Source organism: Nuphar pumila, chromosome 6, assembly GCF_984573655.1.
Source record: "Nuphar pumila chromosome 6, dmNupPumi1.hap1.1, whole genome shotgun sequence".
NCBI classification, from domain to species: Eukaryota; Viridiplantae; Streptophyta; class Magnoliopsida; order Nymphaeales; family Nymphaeaceae; genus Nuphar; species Nuphar pumila.
In genome coordinates this window covers 53,865,565-53,888,313 of record NC_143254.1, presented here as the reverse complement: position 1 = coordinate 53,888,313, position 22,749 = coordinate 53,865,565, and the positions used below count along the sequence as shown (strand labels likewise).

The window sequence follows — 22,749 nt, the reverse complement described above, 5'->3', positions numbered from 1 at the left end:
CAGTTTCTATAACTGGTCAAGATTTTCAAATCCAGTGTTTTTACTGGTCGGGATTTTCAAATCCAGTTTCTATAACTGGTCAGAATTTTCAAATCCAGTGTTTTCACTGGTCGGGATTTTCAAATCCAGTTTCTATAACTGGTCGGGATTTTCAAATCCAGTTTCTATAACTGGTCGGGATTTTTCAAATCCAGTGTTTTCACTGGCCGGAATTTTCAAATCCAGTTTTTATAACTGGTTGGGATTTTCAAATCCAGTTTCTATAACTGGTCGGGATTTTCAAATCCAGTTTTTATAACTGGTCGGGATTTTTAAATCCAGTTTCTATAACTAGTCGGGATTTTCAAATCCAGTTTTTATAACTGGTCGGGATTTTCAAATCCAATTTCTATAACTGGTCGGGATTTTCAAATCCAGTTTCTATAACTGGTCGGGATTTTCAAATCCAGTTTTTATAACTGGTCAGAATTTTCAAATCCAGTTTCTATAACTGGTCGGGATTTTCAAATCCAGTTTTTATAACTGATCGGGATTTTCAAATCCATTTTTTATAACTGGTCGGGATTTTCAAATCCAGTTTCTATAACTGGTCGAGATTTTCAAATCCAGTTTTTATAACTAGTCGGGATTTTTAAATCCAGTTTCTATAACTGGTCGGGATTTTTAAATCTAGTTTTTATAACTGGTCGGGATTTTCAAATCTAGTTTCTATAACTGGTCGGGATTTTCAAATCCAGTTTTTATAACTGGTCGGGATTTTCAAATGTAGTTTTTATAACTGGTCGGGATTTGAAATCCAGTGTTTTCACTGGTCGGGATTATCAAAATCCAGTTCCTCATAACTGGTCGGGATTTCCAAAACCTAATGTATTTCATTAGTCAAGTTTTCTAAAGTCTGATTCTTACACCATTTCTTTAAATTACAGCTAAATGTCTCATCAAAATCTATATTGAGTGATTATTTCACAAGAAATTCATGAAAACTTTGCCAATTTGCTAAAAGCATTAGTTGATTCTAAAAGTCTGACTACACAAAAAGAATTTTCTCATATTACCTCTAATATTTCTTTCCAAAAAGGTGAAACTTTTTGCAAAAAAGAGATAAAATTCAAGTCTTTTCCTGTTGATCAACCAAAAGGATGTAAGAAATGTCCTCGATATGATCAGTGAAAGAAATATTCAATGATGTTGAAAAGCCAGAAGTGATTTCTTATTGATCATGGCTATGACACATGTTTTAAGACGATTTTCTGACAATCAGGCAGTGGAAATATCTTGAGCTATAAAAAGAATCCACTCAACCTATGTCTTCACATTCATTTAAAAGTTGCAATCAAATATCTACAAAAGGGATCTCTCAATTGTCGTCAAGATGAAGACGAATGGGCGAGCAGACCCCCGGAGCCAAAGAAGATTTGGATCATCTCCGAGATGAAGGAGTTTATGAAGGATCCTTCCAGAGAAAGTTCAGATCACCGTCGAGATGAAGGCAAGTGCGATGAACCTACCGACAAACCCTAAAAGATATTTGATTCCAGTTATCATCTAAAGACCTTTTTGAGCCAGTAGGATCAATAGAATCCCTGAGATAAAAGAAGGATCGAAACATCTCTAAGATGAAGGAGTTTGTGACGTACCCTTCCCTGAAAAAGAGAGAAAAGTCAGAATACATCCAAATGAAGGGTGACGTAAAAAACCTGAGAAAGTTCAATGACTCAAAAAGAGTGCAAAAGGATCATCATGGGAAAACACCCAGATATCAAACTGCCAAAGTTGTGAGAAGTCATCTTTTCTCATGCAAAATTCTTCTATCAATATCTTTTCATTACTTGCTTTTATGAAATTAAGAATATTTCTTCTCTTCTCATATCAAGGAAATGGATAGCTTCCTTGAAGAAAATCATCAGCGCTAAAATTTTGAATCTGACTCTTAGAACTGAGGAGTTAACCTCATTGGAGAAAATACTTTAGGTAAAAGAGGGAATATCTTCGCACATACATGCACATTTCCAAGCATTTGAATCTACTACGATTTTATCTTATTGGCAAAGTTTTCTAGCTATTCCAAAAATGAAATAAACATTCAATATCCATTTTTGATGCAACTTAGCGTTGTCTATATCTTCTAGAAGAGTTGCCTCATTCAGTTGAAGTATCTCTTCCTGTCCCATCGCGGTTTCTTCAGTTAAGGATTCCGTATGGTGTTCCCACTCAAGTTAAAGGTCAAACCTGAACCTTCTGCGAAAGATCATTTGATTTCAAAAAGCTATTTCAGTCTCAGCAAATGAGATAACCAAAATCATTTCTTTTTCCAAGCTTTAGGGAACCCTATCTTCTTCCTTTCGTAAACCCCTTTCGGATTTGTTAGTCCAAGTTCCGAAGGTCCCATTATGGTTTCTCCATTTGAGAAATCCGTATGGTAGATTTCCTATTTAGGTTAAGAGTTAACCCGGAACCTCGCTTTGTGAGGTATTTTCCTTTCAGGTTTGGGTTAAACCTGAGACTCGTTTCAACGAGATTCCTCATTTGGACGAGATGTTTTCTTTCAGTCCCATCATGGCTCTTTCCATCGAGGAACCCATGCTTTGTATATCCATCCAGGATAGGATCCTACTTGAGCTTCATTTCACGAGAAATTTTTCAAAAATGTCCCATCAAGGTTCTCATGTATTCCTTTCCTCATTCAATTCATTTTTTGATATATCTTCGTCCCATCTGGGATAAGGGCTAAAACCTGAATCATTCCAAAAGCGTATCTTGTCTCACCCATGAGGCTTGATCAAAATTCTTATTCCACCATTTTGGGATATTCACTCAAAGTCCCATCACGATTTCCTCATTTCTTTCATTTGATCACATCATCTTCGAGAATTTCGTCCCCCCAAAACCATTCAGGATAAGGTTTTTAAGCCTGAGAAGCCATGTTTACAAAATAATTCTTCCACACCCAGTGCAGATCTGCTGACTGGGGCATTTTTCAAAATTTGGAGTGTTATCTTTGCCACTAAGCTCGGCTTTCAACCGGCTTAGTAGCAAAAAGGGGCATCTGTGAACACCCCAAATTTTTCAAAGTTTTGTAAAAATGACCCTTTTGCCCCTAACCTCGTTTTCTGAGAAAATCAAAGCAATTTCAAAAGGTAAGTTTCAGTCATTCTTCAGATTTTCGGAATGAATTCCATATTGATATACTCAAAATTCAATTCTGAATCTGAACCCAGTATTTTAAATCCAAATCTGAGCCTCGTTGTCCAAAGTTTCAAATTAAAATTTTAAAATATCAAAAATAAATTTTGAAAAGCTCAGACTGTCCATCTGGTATCCTGTTGAATTCGCAGCCTTGTATTTCTCAATTCGAGGTTTCAAACCTCGAATATTTTCTAAAAATCCAGATGTAAACTCATTTTCTGAAGAAATTTCCCCAAAAATAGCTTTTAATTCTCAGGAAAAATCCTTTTTGTAAATATTTTATAAAAACACAAAAAAAATAGTTTTTACCTTTAAATTCTCGTAAAACTTTAAGATTTTATTCTAAAAACTGCAAAAAATGGAAAAATAACATAAAAAACCAAAAGATTGGGAAAAGCTACAAGAAAAACGAAGGATGTTTAAGCTTTTGAAGGCCTTTTTCCAAAAATCTCACTCTCAACCATTTTTCAAAAAATTCCCTAAAAAGAAAACCTCTTTTTGGAAAAAGAGAGAATTCCTAACGAACTCCTCCCGCGCGTTTTCCCTTCCTCTCTCCATCGTTGATTGAAAACAAACTCTTCTTCTTCACGCCTTCCATCTTCAACGGAGGAATTCCTGAAGCTTCCTCCCTTTCTTTAAAAGGGGCGTGAAGGAGAAGGGTTAGAGGATCCTTTTTTTTACATATCATACAACGGGCATCCATTTTTTGTCTCTGGCATCCATTTTCACCGCTTTCTTTGAGATACATCCATCTTCATCCCTAACCTCTGCAGCTACAAAACCTCTGTGGTGGTTGATTATGTGTCCAAACGGGTCGAGGTTGTGGCAACCAAGACCAATGATCATAGAGTGGTGCTTAAGTTCATTAAGCACAATATTTTCAGTCATTTTGGTATGCCACGTGCGATGATAAGTGATGGTGGCAAGCATTTCAGGAATGTACAGATAGCTTCTCTTCTGAGAAGATATTTTGTCAATCATAGATTCACCACTCCTTATCATTCGCAGACCAGTGGACAAGTCGAGGTTTTGAATAGGGAAATAAAGCGAATTTTAGAGAAGACAGTTCGTCTGTACCGCAAGGATTGGTCCCAGCGCTTAGATGATGCACTTTGGGCATATAGGACTGCATTTAAGACTCCCATTGGCATGTCCCCGTATCGTCTTGTTTTTGGGAAAGCATGCCACCTCTCTGTCGAGCTGGAGCACAGAGCATATTTGCCTATCAAGAAATTAAATTTTGACCTCACCCAGGATGGCAAAAGAAGAGCATTACAGCTCACCGAGTTAGAAGAACTCAGGAATGATGCATATAAGAATGCCAAGTTATATAAAGCTCGCACTAAAGCATTTCATGATAAGCACATTGTCAGAAAAGTGTTTGAGCCGGAGCAAAGAGTTTGGTTATTCAATTCTCGTTTGCATCTATTCTCAGGCAAGTTAAAGTCAAGATGAGATGGACCGTACATTGTGAAAGAAGTGTTTCCACATAGGGCAGTTACATTATTTGATCCATAGACCCAAGGTACATTCAAGGTGAATGGGCAAAGACTGAAGCCCTACATTTTAGATTCCTTACAGAATGGTGAGTGTGAGGTATTGGATCTCACGAAGGCATAAGGATTTGAGCATAGAATTGTATCATATGTACATAATAGAGTAGTTTTGTTTTTCATTCAACATTTTCTTTTGTTCAGTATTTTATTTCATATGAACTAACATTTGTTTTGATTCATGCAGGTTTGATCTAACATTCATTAGTTACCAAGTGCAGGGCAAAGCTTTCAGAGCAGACCATTGACCAGATGAGCAGAAAACTATGTTGTCATAGAGTGATGCAAAGTCAAGTCAATCATCAACTTCAGAAGCCTATCACATATCAGGTTGTATCTATCCTTTCTCCCGTATTTATTTTATTGTCTTTAGTATGCATTTGCATTGCATGTTACATATTTTGTATGCCACTAGGGACAATGTCATTCAAGCATGGGGGGTGGTTTAGATGTACACTAAATTTTTTTTATGCATGGTAGCTAAAAACTCATAAAATTAGGTCATTGAGAAAAAGTTTGTAGCATAGATGATTGTTTTTTGCATAATCTAACAGTTTAGAAATTTTTAAGCCCCATGTGATTTTTTTTTCTTCTGATCTGATTCAAATAGAGTAGTTATTTATGAGAAAAATCAAAGAAAATATAGTATTTGAATGTTAGAAAGTTTTGAATCACTTTAGTATAAGTATGCACAGTATGTTTTGTATAAGAAATAAGCAATGGAAGGATGTTTTGAATATGAGCATTAAAGAATAGAGCTATGTTTAGTTGTTGATGTCTTCGTGATTCCTAGTAGTGGAACTCAGACACAAGTTGAAGTGTTTGAGTCTCTTGACGAAAAGGATAACGAAGGAGATCATCTTCTTGTCTAGTCGATATATGTGGCCTTTGTGGTTCGAGTAAGTAGAGTCTGAAGGGTGTTTACACCTGGTGCCCTAAAGCCATCTGGTTTGGGAGACACTGATTCAAAAGCTTGTTACATGAACTGCATAGAAAGCCTAAGAGATAGAGACATTGCACATGATGAGAAGAAGACTATACGTAACTCATTCAAATAGAAGGTCTAGTGACTCGAGCAATTAAGTCTGAGGGATACTCTGCATCTGGTGCCCTAAGGTCGTCTAGCCTGGGAGTCACTGACCTAAAGCTCGCTACACGAGTCACGAAACTAGATATCTGAAATAGTGCTCAAAGTGAGAAGAATGCTCAAGAGAGAGAATTGAAAAAATGGTGAAAAAATTGAAAATCAAAACAAAAAGAGTGAGTTGAATGAGAAAAATTTATTGCTTAGGAATAATTGTGAATTACTGTGCAGAAAATATACAAGTGAGGATAAATGAGTGATAACATGAGAATACTTGACTTTCTGCGAAAAATCATAGATAATTACAATTTTAGAAAAGGGAAGGAAAAAGATTTTTTTACTGTGGTGGCATAAAATTTCTGAATTTGTTTTGAGAGTGTACATTACATGAAATATTTGCTCAAACTGATTTCTTAATTGCCTAGTATTTTTGAAAAATCATTTCTGCATGGCATTGATGTTTGTGGGTAGCATCTCTGCAAACCCTCACGAGACCGTACTCGTCCACTGGGGTAACCTAGGGGTTTAAAGGGCTTATTGCATGAGCTAAATGCAACCGTGATTCCTACGAATGTGAGTTAGGTTTTTTATGGCTTAGTGCGTATTTATTTTTCATTTTCATAACCTAGTTAGTTGTTTGTTAAGGGACTAACAAACATTCAAGCATGAGGGTATTTGATGATGCATGAAATGCACATCATGTTATGAAGGTCTTCATGCATTTTTATATGATTTTAAGGTTTATAAGCCATGATTGGATGCATTTTGACATCAAGGGGTTATGGTTCGAATTTCAGAAGAATCAGAGTTAAATTCAGAGAGTTATGGCTATTTTAGTGTTCAAGCACGAATTTCAAGGTGGATCGGATCCAAATCCGACCCAAGTGGATATTTTTGGACCTTGGATCAGTATTTAAAACCTTATAATCCAACCCACACGTGATCCCATATCCAATTAGAAAAGGTTTTCAGAAAACCCCCTCCAAAAGGGGCGCAAAGCAATATTTTTTATTATAAACCTTTTTCTGAAAAATGCCAAAACTATAAAATCAAGTTTCTAGCAAACCCTAGACGTTTTTTCCCTTGGAATTGACGCCCCTCAGCTGATTCTTGCTCCAGCCACCTTTCTCCCCACTCATTCCACGCCACCTCCATTAAAGATCAGAGTTTTGCTTGAGATTCAAGTGTTCTTTCGTGTCTTTTTCATATCTATCATATATTTCTTATCATCCTTGCTGGGTATTCACCATGTTTGTTGTGTTTTGCAGGTGTAGCAGAGGTTGAAGACACTTTTTCTTGCGTGGAGTGCCGTCTACTCCAACAAGAACGCTCAGCCCTACCTCCATCCGATATTCTACGCCACTCGATCGAGAATCGGCTCCTTCTCCATCCTCGATGGACTTCAAACGTGGTGCAGCTGCAAAGGAGAGCTTCATTGTGATATTCCAGCATCAACGAAGATGATGAGGCGTGTTTCCAAAGGTTGAATCCACTCTTTTCATCCCCACAGTCATCGGATCGCCCTTGAGGTTGGTCTTACTCTTTCTTCGTTCTTTTAGATAGATTCGAGTCCACCTAAAGTCTCTTCTTCTACCTTCAGCCCATTTTCTGTTTTTCTACTTATTTGACAGCAAACCACTGTCGTGTGTCTGTTATTTTATGTTTTTGAATTTTGTTTTTGAGTCTAGATTAGGTAGACACTTGAATGTCCACATTGTTTTAGCCGAATAGTGAAAATCGGCTAGACCCCTTCTAGCCGATTTTAACGTTTTATATTTTATGTGTTCTGAAACTTTCTTAGCAGTAAAAAGTGTTTAAAAAAGTTTAATTTAGAGTCAGGTGTGTCGTTGGATCTTGTTTGCAATTTCGTTTTAGCCCAAAACCCAAAATCGGCTAGATTCATTCTAGCCGATTGGGACGTTTTCTCAATTGTGGTTCTCTGAATTTTTTGTTAGCAAGTGCATTAATTAATTGGTGTTACAGTAATTTAGAGTCTAAATTAACTTGATTTTATGTTGGGTTGTGTTCGTGTTTAATTTTAGTGTTGCCTTGAGTCCATCGTTTAGAGTGTGTCTTGATCATGGTTAACGAATGTTTTCTTTTTGTCTTAGTTTAGTATTAGTTTTCCTTTGCTGCAACTTCAGTAGGTCGTGTCTCACAGTTGTTCCATTTGATTTAATTGATAGTTAGGTTGCTTCTAATTTAGTGGGAGTTTGTTCAAAAGAAAAAGAATTTTTTTTTTAAGGGTCGTTTTTCTTAGTTTGGGTAGCATCGATTTTCTTTGGGTAGAATAGCTTTCTTCCTCAAGCTGGACGTCTGCCATTAGATGTCCAGCTGGAGTTTTGGTAAGTTTGGTAAGTTTGACTTGCATTAGGTGTGTGATTTTAGAGTGTCTACATTCGTTGTATGGTGGGTCAATAGCAAAAACGTCTCATTGTTTTGTTTAGGTGAGTAATTGTAATAGTAATCCAATTAGTCTGTTTGAAATTTAATTTTTCCTTTATTCCATTCCTAACCTTCCCTTGTTTTAGGTAGATATTAGTTTCATTAGATTAGTAATAGGTAATTTCATTAATTAGATAAGGTTGCATTTTAGATAAGGGGCAATTGGGTAATTGAGGTTTGAAAAACGAGTTTGGCAAGTGTGGACTCCTCCGAATTAGTGGGAAGCAATTTAAGAAAGTTTGGAATTTGTATATCCAGCCAATTTAGAGGAGACTTAGCTTTTTAATTTTGGAAACAAAATTTAAGTTTCAAATTACTTTCTAAAAAGTCTACACGATTTTGGGAAGGGATTTAAGTGTTCTCTTTTCTTTTAAGAAAGCCAAAAACGTGTGGGCCCCCTTTTGGCTGGACGGTTTTTTCCTTCTCAACTTCCCAAATTGGTTTTGAAAGCAATTAAGGAGAATAATAGCCCTCTAGCTGGACGAATTTTGATAGCCCAAGCTTGCCAAAATTGTTTCTTCTCATTTAGTAACCCCTTTTTCCAACTTTTCATGTTGACTTAGATTAGATTTAGTTTTAATTATTTTTAAAGTTTGAATTAGTGTTAAGTTTTGGGTAAGTAATTTATTCTTTAGGTAGGCTTTAATTAGCTTTTAATTATATCCATCTAGGTGTATAAGGTAGATAAGTGCATTCCATTAGTTGTCATTTTCGATTTTTAATTAATTAGTTCTAGAATTTTAGGTTGATATTTTTACTAATTTTCTAACCTAGTCAACCTAGTGGACCCATCAAGGTGGGGCGTGAGCTTAGACCAAGTCAAAACCTATTATAGACCGTCCCCCTTAGTAACCCTAGTTCCATCCTAACCCTCTCTAATCCATAACCCTAGTTCATTTACTTAGTTTCTTTTTGTAGTTGACGACTTGTTTTTGCTAACATTACTTTAGTATAGCTTGACGTTTGTCTGTTGATTTATTATTGAGTGTGTATTCAGATTGGTATTAGAATTAGGTCATTAACATCTTCCTTTTACTTACTGCATATCTCTTATTTTGTCATAGCTTAGGTGTAGTTCATGCTTAAGTTAGTATAGTTAATTTAAGTGTTTTTAATGCTGTTATTTTTTATAGTTTAGCAGTCAATTAGTAGTGTTCGTACTGTTGTTGAATTTAAATTATAGTCATAGTGTCAAAAGTGTATTTCTCAAGTGAATAGTGTATTGATTTTCAAAACTGATTTTTGCCCTATCTTGAACTCGTCATTTTATGTGCAAATTTCTCGAGTTTTCTGAAAATTTTTGCTCTATTCTCTTCCTCCTGGTGTTCACTGTCTACAAACCAAAATTCAGCTCATTTCGAGTTGATTTGGTCTGGTTTTTAAGCATTTTGCAAAAACAGTTTTTCGGGTTTTTCAGTTTCGGGTCCTGCGATTTCCAAAAAATTCTAGAATTTGAAACGCTTATATCTGGAGTTCCAGAAAGAATTTTTCAAATCCGTAAAAACTGTCAGATTCTTAAATCTTTCAGAAATAGAAGAAAAGATTTTGAGAAATTTGGACTTCGTTTGCCCCTTCAAACATTCTGTTTGCAAAAAGTTGTCAGAATTCACTTTTGCACTAGTTAGGGGTAAAATCACCATTTCATTGTTTTATTAATTTTCGGTTAATTTTCAGTGTTTTCTGAATTTTAGTCACTGCATCTGCATCCATTAACGTAGTTAGATCTAGATTAATTAGTTATTAGAACTATTTTGGTATTTTATTTGATTTTTAGTGTTAATTAGAATTCAAGTTGGTTAATTTCTACAGAATTAGGTTTAGTTTAATTTTTGAATTTATTTGCTATAATTGTTTCTTTTTTTTAAGTTGAAAAGCTAACTAAAATGGTTATGCCTTTCACATTTGCTTGGATATAGTTCTGATACATCATTGGGAAAACAGATACAATCAACTGAATAAGTGGCAGATAACTTAACAGTTGTCCCATGAACAATATTCAATACACCATGCAGTAAACCAGCCTCCATTGCCAACTTTGCCAGCATCATTGCAGCCCCTGGATATGCTTTGCAAGTTAGCATAATAAAAAACAGTACAAAAGAATATAATATTTTACTAGAAAATTCTGCTTCACATCAATTGGGTACATATCTGACCACGTACTTCAGGGTCAACAAAAGCTCAAATATACTATTGCTACAATGAGGGGAAATGCTCACTTCTCAACCAACTGAGAAAAATCAAAAGGTGCATGGAACCATTAAAATGGTCACTAAATGCTCACTTTTCAAACCACCAAGGAAAACCAAAGGGTGTATGGAACCGTTAAAATTTAGCATTTTAAACTAATAGATTATTGAAATTTTATTATCTTCAACTCAAAGAGATGCAAAATCGGTACAACACAGTAAGTTCCATGATTAAATAACCACCACATCAAACTACAAAGGAAAGTCAAAAAGTTCATCATTAATTTATTGAGCTTCATCAAAGTTTACTAGCCATGATTTGGGTTCCATATTTTTATTGCCTGAGATGCATCATCAAACAAATAATCTGAGCATTTCAACCAGAGTTACCGGAAGCGCCTAGGTAAAAAGAGAAGCGCGCTTCGGAAGCACGAAACGTCACGCTTTCGAAGCGTGAGGGGAAGCGTCCCCCTTTTTTGGGAAGTGCGCTTCTCTTTTATGGGAAGCGTGTTTCCCTTTTATGGGAAGCACGCTTCCTCCATGCTTCCCCCATTTTTTTAATTTTTTCGCTTCCCCCTCGCTTCTGGTTCGCTTCTGGTTCTTTTCCTAGGTCGGTTCCGAGACGGTTCGGAATTTTCTTCTAAATAATACCACGCTTCCCCGCTTCCTAAATTTTTTAAAGTGCCTCGCTTCCCGCTCCCGCTTCCTCGACTGGTAACTCTGATTTCAACCACAAGTTCCACTCGTCTGAGCTTATGGTAGCATCCAAGCAGAAACTGAAGTGGACAATGCTTTTTCTATCTGTATATAGACCAAAGTCATATAAGGGTTTTTATGTATTGGTGAATAAGAAAGAGCCAAATCCAAATACCGAGAGGGACAATTTATCACCTGGATCTTTCTCTGACGACTTCAAAACAAATGTGTTGCCACAAGTCACAGCCACTGGTGAAGTGGCATGGAATTCACGACTGCAACCGATCATATGATTAGTTGCACCTGAATCAAGAAATGAATCTAATCGGAAGAAGACAACTACTATGAGCAAATAATGAAACGAAGTTAGCTGCCGAGTCAGATTTGTTGCCTCTACTTGAAAGAGAGCACTTGCATCATTGGGATTCCTTTGAGGTACATTTTCTTTAGTAACATCACATGGACACGGCTAAGGAGGACTCTAGAATACACTACTTCCATGAAAATTTCCACCAAGAATTGTCTGGAAGACACGACACAAAGTAAGTCAGAGTATCCCTGTGACAACCTCACAGACAATCAGACATGCTCTCAAGCTACCTCACAAGTATTGCCGATATTTTGAAGAAAATAAAGCAATTTGATTGTGATGTATTAAAAATCTTACGTGTAACTGAAAAAATATGATATTGTTATCAAATTAATGTATACAAAAACTGTCTGTATTATTTTATATTAATTATATTGCATTTTTTAATGATGAGAAACCCTCACCGAGAACCGGGTGACTTAATGGGCCCGTCTCCATGCAAGGTAAACCTCGGGTGGGGTCACCTACACTCAAGCCCTTACGAAACCGCCAATTAAAATCACCCACACACCCGGTGAGAGTCGAACCTGGAACAAAGGGGTCAGTACCTTATCCCAAGGCCCGCTGCCACTCAAGTGACTCGAGTAGCTGTATATTTTTGTGTATATTGTGATATTTTATATTTATATATAACAGTCCATTTTGAAAAAATCATTGGATTGTTCAGTAACGGCAGGGCTGCACATGAACCGCAGATCTGGATTGCCTGTTCAAGCTTGGCTCATTTATGTGGATTGAGCCTGAGCCCTTTCTCAAACTTGACTCATTAATTTTTTCTGACCAGATCAAGTCAAGCTTAAATGGGTCAAACACCGACTCAATCATGATTAATGGCAATTGAGAGAGGGAAATATTGAGAAAATAATGAAGATTATTATTTTTTTAGATAATTGTTGTTTTTTGAAAGGCAAGCTAGGGTTAAGCAGACCCACCAGTTATAAAACATACCATTGGGTTTTTGAACTTGCAACATCCCAATTAGGGATGGCAATGGACCAGGGCGGGGGACATGGTCTCCACCCCCGCCCCGTCTCAAGTTTAGAACCTCCATCCCTGGTTCAAACGGGGATGAGGCAGGGCGGGGCCCCGTTTCCCCGTAGCCTATTGCCATCCTTTAGAACAACTGGGGATTGTGGCGGGGCGGGGAAAAGTGTAAGTCCATCCCCGCCTCCATCCCCGAACGGGGATGGATTTTAACATTCGTCCCCACCTCCATCCCCGTTTCATACCCTTCATCCCCGGTTCAAACGGGGTGAGGCGGGGTGGGGCCCCGCTTTCCCCCGGTCCACTGCCATCCCTAATCCCAATACATGGTGACGTGCACTAACACTTCCTACCAAACAAGCGGAGCCCCGTTGGTAATTGTTTTCTTTTTTTTTGAAAGAGGCAAATGATTGTTACTTGCTAGAGGCGAGAAAACTGATTGGCTAAAAAAGGCAACACAATATGGTAGGATCCTGTTCAGAAGTTTTGCATCTAACACCAAGACAAAATGTGTAGCTTGTATATATAGGGATGAAAACAGGCCTGAACTGGACCAATATGACTGTTGGAGTCTAGATCCAACATTTAAACCCAAAAATAGATTTAAGCAAGATTTTTTGTTTACTAAAGAAAGACAACCATGTCACAAAGATTCGTGGATACAAAAACACCCATGATGCCATTCGATTCTCAAGTTCAAAAAAGATTCCAAAAATAGGAAAACGAAGGAATTTTGATTTTTTATCAGTAAAAATGCATATTCTATTGAGAAATATAAAATTATTAAAATAGTATTAAAAATATTAAAATAATAGCTATACTAGTCGGTGTCTTTGTCAACATGTCCGAGTGCCTGATTGTGTCATTAGAGGCACACACTAGGGATGGCAGTGGACCAGGGACCCAGCCTCGCCCCATTTAGACTGGGAATGGAGGACATGAAATGGCGATGAATGTTAAAATCAAAATCTATGCGGAGATGAAGGCGGGGATGAACTTATGCTTTTTTTTGCCCTGCCCCATCCCCGTTTCCAATCCCCGCCTTGCCCTTGCCTCACCCTGATCCTTCTTTAGGGATGGCAGTGGATCGAGGAAAAATGAGGCCCCGCCCCGTCTCACCCTGTTTGGACCGGGGATGGAAGACATAAAATGGGGATGGAGGTTAAAATCAAGACCCATGCCGGGATTAAGGGCAGGATTTTTAAAACGAAGTGGGGGTGGAGACCTTGTCCTCACCTGGGTCCACTGCCATCCCTATGGCACAACCAAAATGGCATGCCTTTGTGACAAATGACGACCATAATGTAGAGTGTTTCATTTCTATAATAGGATATCCAGAAACATAGAAATGGGCCCATGACCTCGTTTGAGACTGTACCGCAAGTGAGAGATTGGTGTCCCTCTTTCTCTTGTTAAAATAATCATTGGCAATTATTTTCCTTGTGTAAGAAGAATAGATGAAAAAAATGCACTCCCCACGACTTGAGATGAATGATGAGAGAGAAATTTAAACTGATAGCATTGTCATGTCCCACGAGTTTCCTATGAGACAACTCGAGCATCATTTAATCCAAACTCATCACAGTGTTGGGACTCTCTCTCTCTCTCCTGTGAATATAATCATTGAAACAATGATTTTTCATTAAGAATAGATGAAAATGCACTCGAACGACTTGAGATGAATGAAGAGAGAGAAAACTGATCTCATTGTCATGTCCCACGAGACAACTCAAACATCATTTAATCCAATATGCGCTGGAGTTGCCTTAACTCATCCATCTCTCTCTCTCTCTCTCTGCTGTTCTGCTTTAAATTCTAAGTACGAGTCACATGTTGGCTAAAGAATGGCTACGAGTCACTTTGGTCATCACACTACACCGTTGATCAATCCTGAATTTTTATTAAACTTGAATGTCAAGCTTTTTGCTTAATAATTTTGTTAACAATCTGATTAATCTAAGACCTCTTAAAAAAAGGAGAAAAATGAATAGGTTTTTTATGGGATTAGACTCCAATACATTCCACCCAACTTCAGTAGTCCAAACACTAGTTACTAATGTTACATTTATGTGTTGATCAGTAGGATAGCAAAACTTGCAAAAGCCACACTTTCTTTGCCAAGATGCTAATCTTGGCTGATCGGATTCAAACTATGGTTGATGAATAGATGTTGGGTTCATCATGCATGCAATAGTGCATCATAATATTGTCCTCGAGAGAAGCAAGTACTACGTGTTACTTGGCCTATTGGGCCTTTGATCCACAGGATGGGCGGTGGATATTGAAAATCACCATCAATGGTGATTGCCCATCTCACAAATTAGGGCATATTGTATAGTGTTCACATTATATGCAGCACAGCTGCAGGGTGGCACAAAGGGACCCGCTTGACAGCCATCCATCTTGGCATTTCTCGAGATGGGTGTGGTGTCCATATAAAAAATTGTTGAGATGGATGGTCATCAATGGCGCTGCATAAAAAATGACCTCTATTGTATATACCCCATTCTTTGGTTATAGACACACATCTCAGTTTATGGAGATGTGCATGAGCCCCAATTTCACATTTCCCAAGAAAGATGTGTGGTGGAGATTGAAAATAATCAGATCAATTGTATATGATATTATCAGGTCTGCTCTCGGCTCAATGACAAAACAAGGCATCTTTCTGTTTTTAATTTTTTGCTAAGCCAAGGGGAAACCTGGTTCTCATCTACCACTATCGAGATAGGTGTGGACCCAGTCAGCCGTAGTGCAGACGGCTACAGATAAAACCTCTCTTTTTCTTTTGAAAACTCTCTTTTTCTCTCTTACAAGTTTTTTTTAGAGCCCTTTTAAGTCTTTACATTTTATGAGACTCACGATAAGGAAGGTTACCAACTTTACAAGATTGAGATATGTAAGGATTTTCATAAGAGAACTTTCTCTCACAAGGTAAAATGAATATTCTTTCTATTTTATTCTTTATTTTTGTTTTCTCATGCTTTTGCCTTGCCAAGCTTAACATGCCACCTTGATGAGATCTTCTTTCTATTGAAGAAAATTGTGTGGGCCTACATATGACAAATCACACGTTGTAGGTTATCTCAGGTTCAAGCACACTTTATGTGATCTAGTTTGGATATCTCATATGTTATGGTCTTATTATGTGAAGAAACATGTTGTCTGTCTCCAACTCTATGGTAAGCTGAATTGGAGACAGACTCTCACTTGAATTCAAATTAGGTTATGGCCCTCAAACCTTATATAGTGGCCTTCTCTTTAGACTCTTCATTATCATCAAGAGAAATCAGTCTCTCTCATAAGGCTTAGAGAAAGCAAAAGAGTCACATATACAGGTTCTAGAAGATCATATTCATTAAAGATCTATCAGAGCACCAATGGATTCAAGTACACTTCTGCATTAAGATTTTGTTTGTGTTTTGGTTTTCAACGATTTAGCGTAAACATGTATATCAATCCTTTAGTTTTTGGTGGATTTTCAAAATACAACAATTGCTATCAGAGCATATGTTCTCATTGAATCATTGAAAATATGATTTTATTGCCTAATTTTATTTTTATTTTTTTTGTGGTGACGATCTGGTGTGATCGGTGGCTGGGCATTTTTGTGGCACTCGGTTGGGTGGAAAGGGTCGTTTGACCCTTTCCCTTTAAGAATATCGGATTACACAGACCGAAAGGGCCATCGGGCCCTTCTCTTATTCAAACCACCAGACCGGAAAGGGCCTTAGGGCCCTTCTTTCTTCTTTTTTTGCGATTGGGCGGACGAGAAGGGCCGTTGGGCCCTTCTCTATTGCTGGTGATTAGACAGAAGGGCCATTCGGCCCTTCCCCGATTTACCTTCACTCAATTGAATGACGTAGTGTAGGGGCTTTCCCCTTCTTCATATCTTTAGGGGTTTCCCCTCTTTAGATCATTGGCAAGGTGTTGCTTTCTCAGTTTGTCGATTGGGCAATCGCCTTCTCAGATCGTCAGACAGTCCGAGGCGAGCAATCGTCCAATCCAGGCGCAGGTGGGTCCGACGGCCACTCTAACCCGTTACCGATCTTTGCCAGCATCAGGAGTCAAACTCAACTATCGTAGAAAATATTTGGCTCGCCTGGGTCCGACGGCCACTCTGACCCGTTACCGATCTTCATCGACATCAAGGGTCAAACTCGACCATTGTCAAAAAGAATCGGCTCGCTGGGGTTCAGAGCCATTTTTTTGCTATCATCGTCGTCCTTTAAGGACCGACGCTTGTAAAGGTCTTGTTCAATTTTTTACCGATGAGGATCAACATTTTGCTCAACCATCCATCGACGGGATTCATTGTTCGGTTCAACCTTTAGGGGTCAGTGTCGACTCGATGACCCAGAGATGATTTGAGAGTAGACTGCTTCATCGTCCCCAAACTAATTTGACCTTTCATCATACCAGTTCGACCTTTAGCAGACCGGTTCGACCTTTCAGCAGACTGATTTGACCTTCAGTCGACCAAACCAGACCATGTTTCTCCTAAGTATTGGTCTCACCAGCGACCCAAGCCAGGTTTCGGGACCCAGTCGGGCCCGGACTGGCTTAGGTCTCATTCAGAGGTGTGGTTAGTGATCAGTTCAGTCCCCATTTGGTTTGGGGGGGGGGGTTGAACTGAGTCAGACCATGCCTTTGTGTGGGTCAAGCCTGGTTGGACTCAACCCAATAGCATAGGCTTGTACCTAGTTTTGGTAATGTTAGGTCTGACCCATGCCGAGTCAGACTGGTTTTTGACCCGTGCACAAGCCTTGTAATAATAAAAAAAATATATATGAGGAGTTTGTTATTTTCAAGGCTATTTGGTGTGCATTTAGGATCCCTTCAGAGGACCATCTTCGATTATTTTTTGCCCTATACAGATTGTGATTGCACTTTCTTTATGTTAATGTGCATAAATTGACATATTTGAATATTGGTATTCTTTTGATTTTGGGTCCAATATTCTAAATTAAATTAATTAAATCAATATGTTGTCAAAGTAACCTCTACTATGTAGATTAGCTCATTTTGGAATATTTTGATGCTTATGTATTTATAATTCATGTGAATAGTGATAGGCTTAAAGAAAGATTGTTATTTGGCCGAACCCAAATATATAATTTTTCAGTAATAAATATGGGACAATCATATAGCTTTTCATGCGAATAGCAGGCCGGTCTAAAGAAAAACTCGTTATTTGACAGGACTGATTGTCCATATTTAATTATTGTCTTGAGTGTACTACTTACGAGTTGACATTTCTGTCCAAAGTCTAAATATCAATGTTGTATTGGGTATCTTGTAATAGGGTTCACCACTGTTTAAATATGTTGTTTTTATGTTAATGCATGTGAAAATATATGTTAATTGTGAGCTTATTTTTTTCTTGATTCAATTAACACCTCTGCTTCTACGATATGTGCAAATATTAATTCAATCTCTGTTTTGAGTGGTTCTAATTTCAAAAACTAAAAAAATAATGTCATGATCGTTCTTGGTTTTATGGATTTAGATCTTGCACTACAAGAAGATCAACCATCTGCTCTTATGGATAAGCGTCCTAGTGAAGATAAAAGAAACTTTGAGCGATGTGATCGATCTAATTGCATGAGTTTCATGATCATGAAACGTGCAATTCTTGAATCCTTCAGGGGCACAATGTCCGAAGAGGTTAATGCCAAAGGTTTCCTTAAAGAAATCGAAAAGCGTTTTGCGAAAAATGAAAAGGCTGAGACAAGTACTCTTCTTTTGCATTTTGTCTCAATGAGGTATAAAGGAAAATAGAACATTAAGGAGTATATTATGAAAATGTCTTATCTTGCTTTGAAACTAAAGGCACTTAAGTTAGAGTTGTCTGAGGACTTACTCGTGCACTTAGTTTTGATATCCCTTCCTACACAATACAACAAGTTTAAGGTCAATTATAACTGTTAGAAGAAAAAATGAGCTTATTTCACATTGTGTGCAAGAAGAGAATAGGATGAAGCAAGAAAAGACAGAAAGTGCTCATTTGGTAGTAACCTCTAAGGATAAGTATAAGAAAAAGAAAATGACTAAGAAAACTGCAGTTGACCCTTAATCACAGTATAAACAAAAAAAAATATCAGAACCCAAAGTGTAGTTATCTATTTTGCAAATGAGAGGGTCGCATGAAAATTGAATGTACTAAGTATCATACTTGGCGTGAGAAGAAAGTGTTGAGAAACTCGGTTTTGATGTCACATAATATGATACACTGTCTTATTTGATTTTGTATGATATGATAATATGTTCTCTTGAAATAATGTTATATTATGACTGAATATGTTTTGCCTTAAATCTAACGAGTATTTGATGCAAGGATATCTCACCCAATAAGGATGGAGACTTCCTGTTCAAGTACAACTATGGTGCAATCATACTCCTTGAAGAAAAAGCTTGATGAGCCATGCTTTCCTAAAGTTCAAATGAAGATATCGGCTACCTCAAGATGAAGATTTTTTCTTCTTTAGAGTCATATGTAACAGAACCTTCAGGATCTTGCATTTTGCATATTACATACTCATTCATACATTCTATATCATAAAAGTATACGATAGTTTCAAAAAGCTTCTTTTTTGAAAACCAATAAGTGTACCTTCTTACAACTTTTTATGAAAAAAACTTTTTGTCATATAATAAGTGTACCTTCTTACAACTTTTTATGAAAAAGACTTTTTGTCATATAATAAGTGTACCTTCTTACAACCTTTTATGAAAAAGACTTTTTGTCATATAATCATTGTACCTCACACTATATACAAGACAACATGAAAAAAGGAATGTAGGAAAAAGACAAAAACATAACATCGACTACATGGAGAAAACAAATAAAATATGTTTTTTGAAAAGACCTTAGTTATCTTCTCTAATGAAATGTTTCTTAAAAAAAAAAAGAAGACAAAAACATAAATCGGCTACACATAAGAAAAACAAATAAAATATGGTTTTAAAAGGACTATAGTTACTTTTTCTCATAACCATAAAATGTCGACTTACTTGAAGTCATCATTCTCTTTACAAAGCATTAAATGCCTTCTGTAACAAATCCTTGTTAAATATTCTTCTCAAAGAATGTCGACCTTCCTTTTGGTCCTCATTCTCTCTGAAGACTTTGAAATACACAACATAAAGAAAACACTTGACATGACTATGTACAAATAAATATCTCAAAACACTCATAGTACTTACACTCATTTAAAGCAAAGTACTAATGTACCTCAAATCATTAATTAGAATAAAGACAAAACTACAACCCAACGTTCAATGTACTATTGTAAGAAATAGACTTTTTACATAAAATATGTATTACCTAAAAACAATACAACGACTAGTGTACCCTCTATTTTACTCTTCTGGAAAAAGGCATTCTCGATCTTCTCTAAAAGATATTTTTGAAATGACATAACATTTCACATTTTAAAAAGTTACAATTTCAAAATGTAACGACTACTTTTTATAAGCTATATAAACACACACACATAAACTATTCAAATGAGAGGAATGGAATAGACGTGTGAGCTTACAAAGAGAAAAAGTTCTATTCGTGATTTGAAAAGAGAGCCTTGAAAAAGAAAAGAGAAAAAGTCAAGTCCAGCTCTTTGACAAAGAGTATCCTCTGAGTGACAAACAGAGCATTCTTAGAATCCTTCATTCGTGCATTCATATCATTCTGAAGGTTCTATAGGAAGTATTGTAACTCTGTTATTCACTGTATTCCTTCTTTGTTTAAAGAAGTAGACCTCTGTGAAAGAGGGTGTTGCCCTTCTCTGTTGAGAGAAGAAGACCTCTTGGGAAGAGGGTGTGCCCCTTCTCTGTTGAGAGAAGAAGACCTCTTGGGAAGAGGGTGTTGTACTATTTATCCGGTAACTCGGATGTTATAGTGGAATCTCAAGTGGTTTGCTTGGGGACTGGATGTAGGTCTGGATATTGACCGAACCAGTATAACGTCTGTGTTTTATGTGTTGTGCCTTATTGCTTAATTATTTTATTTTATCGATCAAAATCAAATTTCACTATTCACCCCCCCTCTAGTGGAATTTCATTTGGTATCAGAGCAGGTTTGCTGGTTTCGACGTAACAAGTCTTCCAGCACAAATGGCATCTACCTCTTATGCTCGTGATATTGAAGGTCAACACGCATCTCGTCCTCCCTTCTTCAATGGATCCAACTATGGATATTGGAAGTGCAGAATGACTATCTTTCTCAAATCCATAGACTTTGCTGTATGAAAAATTGTTGAGCATCCATACACATCTCCATCCGCAGACTATAACTTATGGTCTGATGAAGAAAAGAAAATGGCAAACTTAAATGCAAAGGCTATGAATGCCTTATATTGTGCCATTGATCAAAATGAATTCAACAGAATATCTATATGTGAATCTGCTTATGACATTTGGCATTCTTTGGAGGTGATTCATGAAGGAACCAACAAAGTTAAAGAAGCCAAAATATCATCTCTTGTTAGAAAATATGAGTTGTTCAAAATGAACAAAGATGAACCCATCACAGAGATGTTTACCAGATTCACCAACATCACCAACGATCTGAAATCTTTGGGTGTAACATATTCCCAGACTGAAAAGGTGAAGAAAATCTTGAGATCTCTCACAACTGATTGGGAGAGAAAGACCACTGCTATTGAAGAAGCTCAAGATTTATCTAAGCTTACATTGGACGACTTAATAGGCAATCTTATGGCCTATGAAGTCCACATGAAAGAAAGAAGGGAAGAAGAGCAACCAGTAAATAAAACTCTAGCTTTCCCAGCCCTATCTGAGAATGAAGACTCAGATAAAGAATCAGAAATTGCGCTACTTACCAGAAAATTTCAGCGCTTCATGAGAAGGAATCGGCTTCCAAACAGGCACAAGGAAAGAAAAAATCTTAAAGAAGATCCCATGTGCTTTCAGTCACTTAAAACGTGACTGTCCCCTTCTCAAAAGAAAGTCCAAGACTGAGGAACCAAAGAAGAGGTTCTTCAAGAAAAAGGCTCTGCATGCTTAATGGGATGATTCAGAACCATCTACTAGTGAAGAGTCAAGTGATGATGAAGCCGAAACTGCAAATATGTGCTTCATGGCAAACGAAAGTTCGGTAAGTGAAATCTCTGATTTTTCCTTTGAAGAACTTCTAGATGCTTTTCAAGAACTATTTGAAGAATCTAGAAAATTGAGTTTTAAAAATAAAGCTTTAAAATATGAAAATTTAGAGCTTTCTCAAGAGAATGAAAAACTCAGCAGTGAAAATTCTGAGTTGAAAAAGAAAAATCGTTTGCTTATATCTGAAATTTCTTCTACTAGCTCCAAAACTAAAAATATGCAAGTAGAAATTTCAGAGCTAAAAAGTAAAACTGAGAACCTCATGAAAACGGTTTTCAAGTTTACTAAAGGTAAAGAGAACTTGGATAAACTCTTATCCTCTCAGAAGGTCTCCTTTTACAAGAATGGGATTGGCTATTCTCATTTCAAAAAACCTTCTTGTATAAATCAAAAGACCACATTTGTGAAAAGTTCATCTGAACCAAATAAGGAGTATTATATTGATAATCTTTTTAACTCCTCTAAAGAGATAGACAAACCCAAATCCAAATGGATATGGGTTCCAAAGTCTAACAAAAAAGGACCCGATTGGGTACCAAAAAGAAGATTTACTTAATGTTTTGCAGGCTCCAAAGAAGAACAGATGGATACTAGATAGTGGATGTTCAAAGCACATGACAGGACATCCAGACCTTTTTGCTGTTCTTCATCATAAAGAAGAAGGAACCGTCACCTTTGGAGATAACAATAAAGGTTTGATAATTGGTATTGGAAATATTGGTAACATAGACAAACCTCTTATCAAAGACGTTCTCCTTGTTAAAGGCTTAAAACATAACCTACTAAGTATCAGTCAAATGTGTGACACAGGTTATAATGTTAGCTTTAATCATGATGCATGCCTCATAGCTGACACAAATGAAAACATCATCTTAAAAGGTATAAGAAAGAATAATATATACGAACTATACCTAGAAAACATCACAGAACATTGTCTTATAGCTAATAATGACACTCAACATCTATGGCACATGAGAATGGGCCATGTCAATTCAAAATACATGTCCAAACTAGCTAAAAATAAATTAGTACGTGGGTTACCCAACATATCTTTTAAAAAGGATTATTTTTGTGATGCATGTCAATTAGGAAAATTGTCAAAATCTCCTTTCAAATCAAAAA

At 37.0% G+C, this 22,749-nt stretch overlaps 1 pseudogene; it reads right to left on the bottom strand.

Moving 5' to 3' along the window:
- LOC149834867 (methylmalonate-semialdehyde dehydrogenase [acylating], mitochondrial-like) overlaps window positions 1–22,749 on the bottom strand; it is a 157,054-nt pseudogene that overhangs the window by 95,805 nt on the left and 38,500 nt on the right.